This window comes from Microcaecilia unicolor, chromosome 1 (genome assembly GCF_901765095.1).
Source record: "Microcaecilia unicolor chromosome 1, aMicUni1.1, whole genome shotgun sequence".
In the NCBI taxonomy this organism is placed as follows: domain Eukaryota; kingdom Metazoa; phylum Chordata; class Amphibia; order Gymnophiona; family Siphonopidae; genus Microcaecilia; species Microcaecilia unicolor.
In genome coordinates this window covers 282329569-282342455 of record NC_044031.1, presented here as the reverse complement: position 1 = coordinate 282342455, position 12887 = coordinate 282329569, and the positions used below count along the sequence as shown (strand labels likewise).

The 12887-nt window shown below is 46.6% G+C and overlaps 1 protein-coding gene across 1 annotated transcript in view; it reads right to left on the bottom strand.

Annotated features, from left to right (window-relative positions):
- Positions 1-12887, bottom strand: part of GUCY2C (guanylate cyclase 2C) — a 246423-nt gene that overhangs the window by 217691 nt on the left and 15845 nt on the right. The window lies entirely within an intron of this gene.

The following is a 12887-nucleotide window of genomic DNA, read 5'->3' as shown; positions in this document are numbered from 1 at the left end:
AGAAACGAGGACAGGCGTCCTCCAATCTGCACTGGGCCATAGACCAGGACCCAGTCATTGGGTACGAGACCCTGGGGGAGGACCGGAGGGTGCACCTCCGGGACGGCGGTCTCTGCGAAAGGAATGCTGCTTTGGGGAGAAGTTCCTCTTGAAGGAAGAGGGGGCAGAGGAGCCCGACTTGCCCGGGCGGTACTGACGGGCTTCCTGAAACCGTCCTCTGGAGTTACCGGGGCGAGCACTGGCCCGAGCCCTGACCTCTGGTAACCTCTTGCCCTTAGACATGCCGAGATCGGTCACAATTTTGTCCAGCTCGACCCCAAAGAGCAGCTTGCCGTTAAGAGGCAACTTAGCCAAGCGAGACTTAGAGGCGTGGTCAGCAGACCAATGTTTCAGCCAAAGCCACCGCCGCGCAGAGACTGTCTGAGCCATACCTTTAGCCGAGGCTCTCAAGACATCATACAGTAAGTCTGCCAAATAAGCCAAGCCCGATTCCAGGGCCGGCCAATCAGCCCTCAAGGAAGGATCCGAGGGGGAAGCCCGCTGCACAATCGTCAGGCACACCCTGGCCACATAGGAGCCGCAAATTGAGGCCTGCAAACTTAAGGCAGCCGCCTCGAAGGACGACCTTAAGGCCGCCTCCAATCTTCTGTCTTGGGCGTCCTTTAGGGCCGTGCCACCTTCCACCAGCAAAGCCGTTTTCTTAGTCACCGCAGTGATTAAAGAATCCACGGTAGGCCAAAAAAAGGCTTCCCGTTCACTTTCAGGCAAAGGATAGAGGTGGGACATAGCCCTAGCCACTTTGAGGCTCACTTCCGGGACATCCCATTGAGCCAAAATCAAGGTGTGCATGGCATCATGCACGTGGAAGGTTCTAGGCGGGCGCTTCGTCCCTAGCATAATGGCGGAGCCAACAGGGGCTGAGGGAGAGACGTCCTCTGGATAGGAAATCTTCAAAATGCTCATGGCCTGCACTAACAGGTTGGGCAAATCCTCTGAGCGAAAGATCCGCGCTGCAGAGGGGTCATCCGCTCCTTCCGAGCGGGAATCCGTCTCCTCCAAGGAATCCCCAAAGGACCGTTGGGAGAACTCAGACACGCTGCCCTCATCTACATCAGAGGAGACAAAGTCCTCTAAGGCCTGGGAAGCCACCCGAGGGCGTTTACTTCCGGGGGCCTCAACCCCTTTATCGGACAAGGGAGAAGGGGCAGCGTTTTGCATAAGGAAGGCCTGATGCAGCAGCAAAATAAACTCGGGGGAGAAACCCCCCAGACTGTGCACTTCAGCAGCCTGGGCCACAGCCCTAGACGCACCCTCAACCGGCGCTCGCAAGAGCGGGGGAGAAACATGCTGCGCATCCAAGATGGCGTCCGGCGCGACACTCCGCGAAGGAGCCGCGCGGGAAGAACGGCGCTTAACTTTAGCCGCTTTTTTGCCATCGCCCAAATCAAGGGCGGCCATGGCATTAACGTCTCCCAGCTCAAGGGCGGCCCAAGAAGAAGCCGTCCAAGCAGAGTGGCCGGCCAAGATGGCAGAGGCGAGCAGCGGGGGATGGGCGTTTATGGCGGGAAAAACCGCCGCACCGGAGGAAGACCCGGGACACTGACTTGCCTCCAAACTGACACCCAACAAGGGCGAATCAGACTTTAAGACCCCCGCATCCCTGCTAGAAGCGCACACGCGGTCCGGGGAGCGATTCTTCGCGCCCTCGCCCTCCGACGCCATAGACCACGTGGAGATCGATCGGGGAACCCCCTGCCCGCTATAAAAAGGTAAAAATTACCTGCTTCTCGCTCCGAGCTGTAACGAACTGGTGTCCCAGTGAGTAGCTGCAATAAACGGTTAAATAAACGTTGAAATAAACGCCCTTAAGGACGTCCAAAATTTTTTTCTTTTTTTTTTTTAAACGGAGCCAGCGGGAGGGGGGAGAAAAGGAGGGACCTGGCGCCACCAGGTTTGCACTTGCTCAAGAAGAGCCCTCAACCCCAGGTACTCAACAAAACCTAAAAATTAGGCTTGGAGACCTAGCCAGAGCTGCTGCTGTGTGTGACCACCACCTGCTGAGATAGAGAACATACTGAGGAGTTTCCGGCAGCACATGACCACATATAGGGAGGCAAAAGGATTGCTCTCTATCTCCACCTGCTGGTAGATGGACACAACCCACCAGTCTATGGATTGATCAGCATGATGATATGGAATCTTAAATTTATCAAATAGGCCTGTCTAAACAGATATGCCTCAAAAATGTTGCTGTGTTAGTCAATAGTCTCATTTCTACTGGCAACAAATTTCACAGTATTGGACCTGCAACTGAAAAAAACTCATGCATGAGTCTCCTCTAAATGAATATGACAAAAAATTGAATATCTAATAGACAAAGGGCCCTCAATGATTTTCTGATGTTGGCATTTAAGAGGGCCAGTACAGTATCGGCAACATGAAAATAAAGGGGGTCTCGCTGCTTAACATTTATGTATCAAAGGAAAATCTTAAATTTTATTCTCCAAACAACCAGCAACTAGTGCAAAGAGTACAATACCCAGGTTATGGGCTCAAAACAACCAGTCCTTGTCAAGATTCACACAGCTGAGTTTTGAACAACAGTCTCAAAGCATTTGATGAAAGTCTTAAGAAAAGATCGGAAATAACTAACCCATGAACAACAGTATGAAGATTGTCAAAATTAATTTTTTAATGGTCTAATCTAACACAGTTTATAAAATTACCTCTTCAGTACAACTCTAAGCTAAACTGATAAACTCCAATCAAAAATAATACACAAATTCATAAGCTCATTAGAGATAGGAATAAATCATTCATCAACTTTCAATGGAGATGGAAGTTACATGCCAGATGTCCCACCTAGTACAATAATCACTTGTTTTCTGAATCAGTGGTGTAGCCAGACAGCCAATTTTAGGTGGGCCTGAGCCCAAAGTGGGCTGGCACAAAGGTTTCTCTGCCCCACCCTACCTCCACCTCAAAATATAAATACTTTAGCTGAAGACTTCCTCCGAAGGTGTCCAGAACTCCCTTTTTTCCAAGTTTGGCAGGCAGCAGTAACATCCTTAAGCCATCGGTGTCACACCCCACCCACCACTGACGCTTAGTTGTTGGTGGCTCAAGGATGCTATTGCTGACTGTAGAACTTGGTAGAAGGGAGTTCTGGTTGCCTTTGGAAGAGGTCCTTAGCTGGGGATGCCTGGGCATCCCCCCCAGCTATATGGTCAGTGTTACAAATACTAAAATCCTTTTATTCCTTTGTTACCTCTTAGCGTGGTGTTGCTTTTTTTTACATGAAACTGCCCTAAGAAATGGAGGAAAAGCCTCAAGTAGCTTCAATTTGCTCCGTTATGCAAAGCTCAACAGACTTCTGTTACATGGAGTACTTGTTCTCATCATTGGATTAAAACCTCCATAAATTCATACAGTCTCTTTTATTGTGAAACATTACACTTTTTGAAAATATTTCTTAAGGTTTTTTAATATCTTAGTGAATGAAAACTTATCTTTGCAGTGGCACAGTTGCTATTTCTTTCCATGATCAGTGTTAGACATGTTATGGCCCAGGTCAGAAAATAAAGGAGGTCACCCTCCCCAATCCCCTCTCTTCCCTGCCTCCCCTCCAATTTCCCCACCTGCCATTACAATCATATAACAGACCCTCACCAAATACAGAGCAAGGGATCACAAATTAGAAATAAAAACATTTAGACAAAAATTGAATTGGGAACCCCAAGAAGTTAAACTTAACATGTACTACAACACTGGAGAAATAAAAATAGAAATTAATTTCCTTTTCTACTGAAAGAAATGTGCTATACACATTTCCCAAAGTTAACATATTCCATTTAAAACGTTCAAAATTATATGCTTTTTTCTACCCAGGGCCGTGCCTAGGGTCTCTGGTGCCCCCCTGCAGACTATCAGTTGGTGCCCCCCCCCCCCCCTGTCTAGCAGAGCAGGAACAGAAGGGCGCAGGCAAGTAAGCCAGACCTCAAGAAAAAATTGCACTGTATGTATCCCTCATTGATAAGTCTCTGACTCTAAAGTTTAGCAATTTCATTAAAGCAAAATGTATTTTCATAACACTTCAAAGATTTCCAACTCAAAATAGGAATGCTAATTCAAAATGTGAGCAAAGTCCTCTTAGTTTCCAAAGATTCTTTTTCTAATCTCCTTTGCACCAAAGGATATAATTCAGATCAAACATTTATCTCTGATCAACTATCTCAGATCAAATATTTATTTCAGATCAAATATTAAGGTTTCCTTGATTACAGTCACTTAAATCTACCTAGCCTTTATATAGCTTATAGGATTTAAACACTCTTAAACTGAAATTCACCCTTTTCTATTCTTCATAAACTTCAAGTAATCCTGAAATATTCAGATCCTTTTCTCACTAGAGATACCTCAAACTTCAATCTCCACCAACCTGTTTTCATTCATATTTTCTCATTTACCACATAATCAGGCACTCTTTTGTAATTTCAGTCAACACACACAGGAACTCACAGCTGCATGTCTCTCTTGGCCAAACCGACAGTCAGTTGCTGTCTCACTCTGTTCCCTTCCCGGCAGATTGCTAACAGAAGCTGATCATCCAATCAGTGAGCTCTATTTGAATGCAGATTAACATACAGACACTGTAATGGGAAGTTTTAGTCAAAAACACTAGATAAACCCTTCGTTTTTGGATAAAACTTCACACTTTTGATCAGAGCCATGACCTAACATTAAGACTGTAAACATTTCCATCATTTTTTTATCCTTAAATATGCAAATGAGAACTTCCCAAAAATGGACTAATTTGCATATGATTTAAACAAATCTGAGCATATGACAACCAACTACAGACTCCCAGCACCTGAATTCTACAATTAGATTTAATGCAAATACTTTTAAAACTTATTTTTAGCACTTTTAAAATTTCTGGTTCTCTTTAATTTGAATGCTGTTCAAGCTCTGAAGCTCACCCTGAGTGAGGAGTTATCCCCAAACCAAAGCATATATAGCAATCTGGTTGCATTCTCTTAAATAACTTAGAGCCTGCCTACCCCAGTGAATTCTGCTGTGTTGCCTTCACTTTAGTTGCTTTCACTTCTGGGATGGCAACTTCAGGTGAAAGATTTTGCAAGTGAGCGGAAGGCAGGGACTGCAGGGCAGCGGCGCCCCTCGAAGGCGGGCGCCCCCCTGCCTTGCTTACCCCACTTACTGCATCGGCACGGCCCTGTTTCTACCTTTGTTGTGTGGACGTTTTATTTTTCCATTATGTTGGTTCCAATTTCCTGTCTGTTATCTACTAATTCTCCTTCAAGCGGCTGCTGTCCATTTGTCTTTTCTCCTCTCGGCTGTCTATTCCCTCACTACACCTACCTCTGACATATTGATCACACATTTTTAACTCTTTCCTCTTTTTTTTTTCTTTTCTGCCTCTGTCAACTCAAATTTCACCCTTTTTCTCATTCTTATCCTCCTTTTTACTTTTTAACTACCTCTCAGATTTCCATCTTCTTCTCTCACCCACTAGTTCTCCCATTCCCCATCTCACTCCTTCCCCAGCCTTCCATTTCCTTTCATCTTTAATTTACTCCCTATTACTGTGTTTCTATCCTCTGTAAATCACTATTCTCTCATCAATTTCCTTGCCACCTTCCTCCTGGCATGTCCCACATGGTTCTACGATTCCCAGAATCTTCCTCCTTCCACCCTTCTAGCCAAGCATCAGCGCCCTCTTTCTTCCCTCCCCACCCCCGTATCCTGACAACTCCTCACCCCCCCCCCCCATAGCCTGTCCCTTTTCTGTTCCTTCCTACTCTGTCCCCCATGGTCCAGCATTTCTCCCTCTCTCTTCCCTCACTCCCATTGTCTGGCATCTCTCCATCACTCCCATCTGTTCCTGGATCCAACATCTCCCTCTCTCCCTTCTCCATCTCCTGTACATATCTCCGTGCCTCTCATCCATCTATCTCCATGTCCTACATTTCTCCCTCTCTCATTGTCCATCTTCTCTCCCCCTGCCTTGTACCCCAGATCCAACATCTCTCTTCCCCCTCCCTCCCATGCAGTATTCTCTGTTTCCTCCCCCATGTCCAACTTTTCTACCTTCTTCCCACTGTCCACCATCTCTCTCTGGCTCTCTCTCTCACTCTCACCCCAGGTCCAACATCCCCCCCCTCTATGCAGCATCTCTCCCTTCCTCCTCTCCACTGTCATTGTCAAACATTTCTCCCTCTCTTCCCCATGCACCATCTCTCACTCCCTTTCACCCATATGTCCATCATTTCTCCCTCTCTCGGACCCTCTTTCCCTTTCTGGCCCCTCTTTACCTCTTTTCTGCATCTCTCCCTTCCTCTCCTCCCCCCTCCCCCATTGTGTAGTACCTCTATCCCCCTCTCACCCACTCCACCATGCAGCACCTCTCCCCCACTGTGCAGCACCACTCCTTCCCTGCCCCACCTCACACACAATTCTACCTCTCTCTTCCAGTTCCTCGACTCCCTGCAGCATCTCTCCCCTCTCATCAAAGGATCCATAGCAGCGATTCCTACATGCTTCCTGCCACTAACCTGGAAGCCTCCCAGTGGTGTGCTGGTAAATTTTTAACAACAGGCTCTCTCCGTGGTCCACCTCGGCGCCCCCCCCCCCCCCCCGTCCACCTCGGCGCCCCCCCCCCATCCACCTCTGCGCCCCCCCCGTCCACCCCTGCGCCCCCCGTCCACCCCTGCACCCCCCGTCCACCTCTGTGCCCCCCCAAAAAAACAATTGCAGAGCTGGCTATACCAGGGGGGGGGGGCAGCAGCCAACACATTACTCTCTCCAGGAAAAAAAATTAAATGATCCCGGGTTCCAATCTAATTCATGTTTAATATGGGATAAAATGCCATAAATAAGTAAATAAACATAAACTTTTAACGTTCAGCACCTGATTCTCAAAGTGGACATATTCCAAACACTATAATGAAAATAAAATTATTTTTTTTCTACCTTTGTTGTCTGGTGACTTTGTTTCTCTGATCATGCTGGTCCAGTATCTGATTCTGCTGCTCTCTATCTGTTCCCTTGACTCCGTTTCCAGGGCTTCCTTTCCATTTATTTCTTTTCTTTCCTCCTTTCTTCTTCATTTCTGGTCCTCCGCATACTTGACTGTACAGTGGATCCAGCTTCTGCCTATTTTCTCCATCCATGTGCAGTTTCTCTCCTCACTTCCTTTTCCCTCATCTAATCTCCTTCCTCTATCTTCCCTCCATGTCCAGCATTTCTTCTCTCTCCCTTCCCTCCATCCATGTCCAGAATTTCTCTTGCTCTCCCTGCCATCCATGTCCTGAAACTCTCCTCTCTCCCCTGCCCCTCTCTATCCATCCATACCCAGCAATTCTCTTCTCTCCCCTGCCCCCTCTGCCCAGCAATTCTCTCCTCTGCCCATTCATGCCCAGCAATTCTCTCCCCTACTTCCCTCTGCCCATCCATGGCCAGCAAATCTCTCCCCTGCCTCCCTCTGCCCATCCATGGCCAGCAATTCTCTCCCCTGCCTCCCTCTGCCCATCCATGGCCAGCAGTTCTCTCCCCTGCCCCTCTCTGCCCATCCATGCCCAGCAATTCTCTCCCCTGCCCATCCGTGCCCAGCAATTCTCTCCCCTGCCTCCCTCTGCCCATCCATGCCCAGCAATTCTCTCCCCTGCCCATCCATGGCCAGCAAATCTCTCCCCTGCCTCCCTCTGCCCATCCATGCCCAGCAATTCTCTCCCCTGCCTCTCTCTGCCCATCCATGGCCAGCTGTTCTCCTCCCTTGCCTCCCTCTGCCCATCCATGCCCAGCAGTTCTCTCCCCTGCCCCCCCTCTGCCCATCCATGCCCAGCAGTTTTCTCCCCTGCCCCCCCCTCTGCCCATCCATGGCCAGCAAATCTCTCCCCTGCCCCCCTCTGCCCATCCATGGCCAGCAAATCTCTCCCCTGCCTCCCTCTGCCCATCCATGGCCAGCAATTCTTTCCCCTGCCCCCCTCTGCCCACCCATGCCTAGCAGGTCTCTCCCCTGCCCCCCTCTACCCATCCAGCGATTATCTTCCCTCCCCTGCCGCTCCTTCGCTCCCACCCTCCCCTCCGTCTTTTTTGAATTACCTCCGTCGAAGCGCCGCCATTTAAAGCCCTGCTGCGTGCTGGCTGGCCATCTCCAGGCTTCCCCTGCTTGATTCGGATGATGTTCGTGCCTTAGTCCCGCCTTCATTCTGACGTCATTTCCTTTTTCGCGAAGGCGGGACTAAGGCATGAACATCATCCGAATCAAGCAGGGGAAGCCTGGAGACGGCCAGCCAGCACGCAGCAGGGCTTTAAATGGCGGCGCTTCGACGGAGGTAATTCAAAAAAGACGGAGGGGGGCGAAGGACATGGTTGTGCATGCTTCGGAGCGGCAGGGGAGGTAAGCATGGCCAGTGATGGCGCCCTCCTGCCATGCTTACCTCCCGCAATGGAGCCGGCTCGCCCCCAACAACAACAACCGGCTCGCAAGAGCTGTCAAAATTTAACAAGCGGCTCTTGCGAGCCGGTGCGAGCCGGCTCCAGCACACCACTGAAGCCTCCCCTCTGCCGCATCCTGCCCAGAAACAGGAAGTTGCGACAGAGGGCGGAAACAGCAGAGGAGAGGCTTCTGGGTTAGCAGCAGGCAACATGTAGGAATCGCTGCCACTGCCATAGATCCATTGACGAGAGCAACGCTTAACAGTAAGGTAGGGATATCTATGGAGCCCAGCCTGCTTCCCCCCATGCCAGTGCAGTCAAATGTGAACTGCTGCTGGGTCCAGCTGCCACTACACTACCATCCACTAACATACCTTATGTATTAAGGTGTAGATAACCTTAATACATAAGGCTGAAAACTAGAGATGTGCATTCAAATGAAATGACAAAAGAAACATCAACAATATATCCCATTTGTTTTATGTCACTGGTAGACGAAAATAAGCAGAAAAAAACACGCTTTCCCCAGATTCTATAAACGGTGACTAAAGTTGCATGCAAAAATCAGCGTGTGTAGCTGATTCGCACACACAACATAATTGCTTGACAAACCAATCAGCACTAATAATTGGTTGCTAGCAACCAATTATTGGTGTTATTTGGCGTTAATTAGGATTTATAGATCATAGTCTATAACGATCCACACGTAAATCCTCACGCGTGTAAATTTTGGGGGTGTGGCTTGGGGCATTCCAAAATTTTACGTGCGAAAATACAGAATTCAGCTGACATGCTCCTAATTTAGGCACTGGAATTTACACCAGCTTTTAGCAGGCATATTTGCTAACTCCTAAATTTAGGCATAGTTTGTGCCCTAAGTGCTATTCTATTGTACCCTTTATAGAATAGAGCTCAGCATATAAAATTTTGGGGGCTGGTTTTTAAGCACCACTTACACAATTTACCCCTTTTATGGGATATTTTTGTGTGTGCCGTCAATAGTGTGCTATCTTGAAAAATAGTGAACCTTCTTTTGAATAAGTGTGCACTATTTGCAAGAGTGCACATTGATTGGGAAGAGTCTGCAGTGCACTCTGTCCCAGGAAGCAAACACCCACAGAAGGTGATCTCTCCACAGGGGAACCAAAGACCGGCAAAACAAACAGTGGATCCAATAAAAGTCCTCTCACAATGAGTGTCTTCCTGAACAAGGTCTTTATTGAAATCTACACAATTGACCCGACACGTGACGAGGCCTCGTCTTACTTTTTTGCTTTCGAACTTTATGTTTTTGAACACGTGGCCTGGCTCGTTCCTGCTGGATTGACTCCTGGGCTTTTGTCCTTCTGCATTCTAGACACTGCTACAAGGGCTGGATTCAGAATAGGACAGGCAATGTGCTTGTCTCATATGTTATGCAGCAAAGGGCACAGCCAGAAGCCTCAAACTCCTGCCTGCCATTAATGTGAGATATCTCTTTTAGCAGTTTATGTGCTGTTATTCATCTGATCCTCAAGGCATGTTTTTCTTCAGATACTACTAGACCCCTGACGCAAGCCTTTACGACCGAAACACGTCATGTGTCGGGTCAATCATGTAGATTTCAATAAAGAACTTGTTCAGGAAGACACTCATTGTGAGAGGACTTTTATTGGATCCTCTGTTTGTTTTGCCCTCACTCTGTCCCAGTACACATGTGCAAACCATTGTGCATAGAATTACCCTTGATGGGAGTAATTTTAGGAAGTAATTTTCAAACATAAAAGGCCTCTTCTAAAGTTACCCCAGGGGTTACATGTCTAAAAGTATGTGTAGTGCCAAGAAGGCAAGTACTTTCACACAATCTGTGTATAGCCATGTTCAGAGTTGGAGATTTGCATGGAGTTGCGATTTACGCATGCATTTTCTAAAATATGCCTCTGCTGCCATCAATGTCTGCAGCTTCACTCTACACAATTTCTACTGCTTTTGCCCCTCGGATTATATAACAACACACAGCCACCATTGTGTCTTTATAAAATTGGCATCTACTTGTCCTTCTCGCATGAGTGCCAAACATTTATGCTCTAAGCTTCTAGAATCATGTCAGTTACGCAGACAACTGTAACATTTAGTTGCGGACATTAACATGATGTAAGCAGCCACACCTAAATGTAGATGCATAACTTGCCGATACAGAATTCATGTTTAGAATGCAACTCTAGCCAGTGCCACCCTTTGCAGAATGTACCCCTTATTGTATAAAGGAAAGCAAGGGGCCTACTTGTTTTTTGTAGAATAATAAATAACATGTAAAGGATGAATGGGACATTCAAAGTGGTTTATATAGTAAATACAGGTACTTACTTGTACCTGAGGAAATAGAGGATTAAGCAATTTGTTCAGGTTCATAGGGAACTGTGGTGGGAATGGAACCCATGTCCCCAGCATCAAAGTCTGCTGCCCTAACCACTAGGCTACTCCTATACTCTAACTGTAATTCAGGCACAAGTGCTTATGTCAGCCATGGTGGACCTGCTTGCTCCTAAATTGGTAAAAACATACATAAATTCATCAATTCTAGCATGCTATAATTTATGCATGTAACTGTGTGCTCTGCCCAGACTCTGCCCATGGGTATACCCACCAAACTTCACACTTTTGCATTTAGGCGCCTTTTTATAGAATAGTCCATAGCCAGAATTTTGGTATTTGTGTGTGTATGTGCACACATAGGTGCTCATTTTCAAAGCACAGGAATGTCTCAAAATGCCCAAAAGAACCATCTGTCAAAAATGTCCATATGGCAATTTTGGAGAGGCAGGAATAAGTCTAATACTGCAGTTCATCCAAATAGCAAGGGGACGTGTTGGAGGCGGGTAGGAGGTGTGGTTTAGGCAGGACTGTGGGGGGTGGGGGCAAAAACGGGATATCCAACAGCAATAATTGAACATGAACTCCCTACGTTAAGTCTGTTTCAATCATATTCACGGTAAAAAAAAAAAAAGGTGACCACTGCATGGATTAAAGCATGACCCCTCCATAATTCCCCAGTGGTTACTGATCCCCCCTCCCTCTCCCCTGAAAGTGAAACTGGAACGGAAAAGCAGGCTCTATGACAGCCTCCAGTATTACAGGTATTCTGACCAAAGCAGACAGCAAATATGAAAAGAAGCCTAGTAATTAGTGCAATGGACTTTAAACCACTGGACCCTGGTTCAAATCCCATTTTAACTCAACTTTTTTTTAAATTATGAGCCTTCCAGAAACAGAAAGATACCTATTGTACTAAAATATATAAGCCATCTGCAAGCCTGAAGGCTATTGAAGTGGATAAGTAGTAGTAGTAGTAGTAGTAGTTTACATTTAGGTATAGTAGGTATTTGTGTGTTCCTAGAAAGTTCACAATTAAAAAATAAAAGAGTTGAATGAGATTTGAGCCAGGGTTCCTTGGTTTAAAGTCCACTGCACCAACCAATAGGCTATCCCTCTACTCTGCCTGGACGTCTATGTGGCCAGTTTTCCTCAAAATGATGCCAGACAGACATCCATATCCCTGTGTTTGCTTTTTTGTTGTTGTTTTTGGTGTTTTTTTTTTTTTTTGGGGGGGGGGGGGGCGGGAATGGCTATTCATTTTGGACATTCTCAACACGAAAACATCCATCTCACAGCCATTTTCGAACAAAAAATCTGGATGTTTGAAATTGGCTTTGAAATAGATGGGTTTTTTGGGGGGCATTATGAGCAGAACATCCCAAATCTGGCTTGGACATTCTTTCAAAAATGCCCCTTATAGTCATATATATGCCAACATTCTGGTCATTTACACACATACTTGGTGTATAATATTGCTGCCCACTCTATAGAATTACCCCCAAACACGGCTTCTATTTTTAATCCACAAAACCTGTAGAAACTGATGACAAAGCTCAAATAAAACTTATAAATGTGTAAGGAATCAGGACTCTCACTGGTCCAGTGAGCTCCTGGTTTCAGGACTATATCATTTTGCTACAGCAAAGAGGTGTATACTATTCTGCTACAGCATCTGCTGCTGGAATGACTGAAATGGTTTCCATCTACTCACATAGCCATGGACTCCTAGGGCATGGTGTGGATTGCTGTATAGATTTGTTTGTGCGTTGTATAGTGGTGGTGTAGTTACTGCAGAAGCAGTGTGTTTTGAAGGTTCAGCCTTTGGGCCTAGTTAGTTTATATCCAGTGTAAAAAGCCCCCCTCCCCTCCAATCCTTGAGTTAGATGTCCTTATGTGAAGTATGCGTATATGCCAGAAGTTTTTCCACCCCTCTGCCTAGTTGCAAGAATCCAAAGAGTGGACAGCTTGAACCACAAGCTGATATGAGAAAATAGTGAGAAGCACCAAGCACCAAGCAAGAGCTTAACTACAGGAAGAAGGTATTGTGGGGAAATATACCCATTAAGAGATCAAAC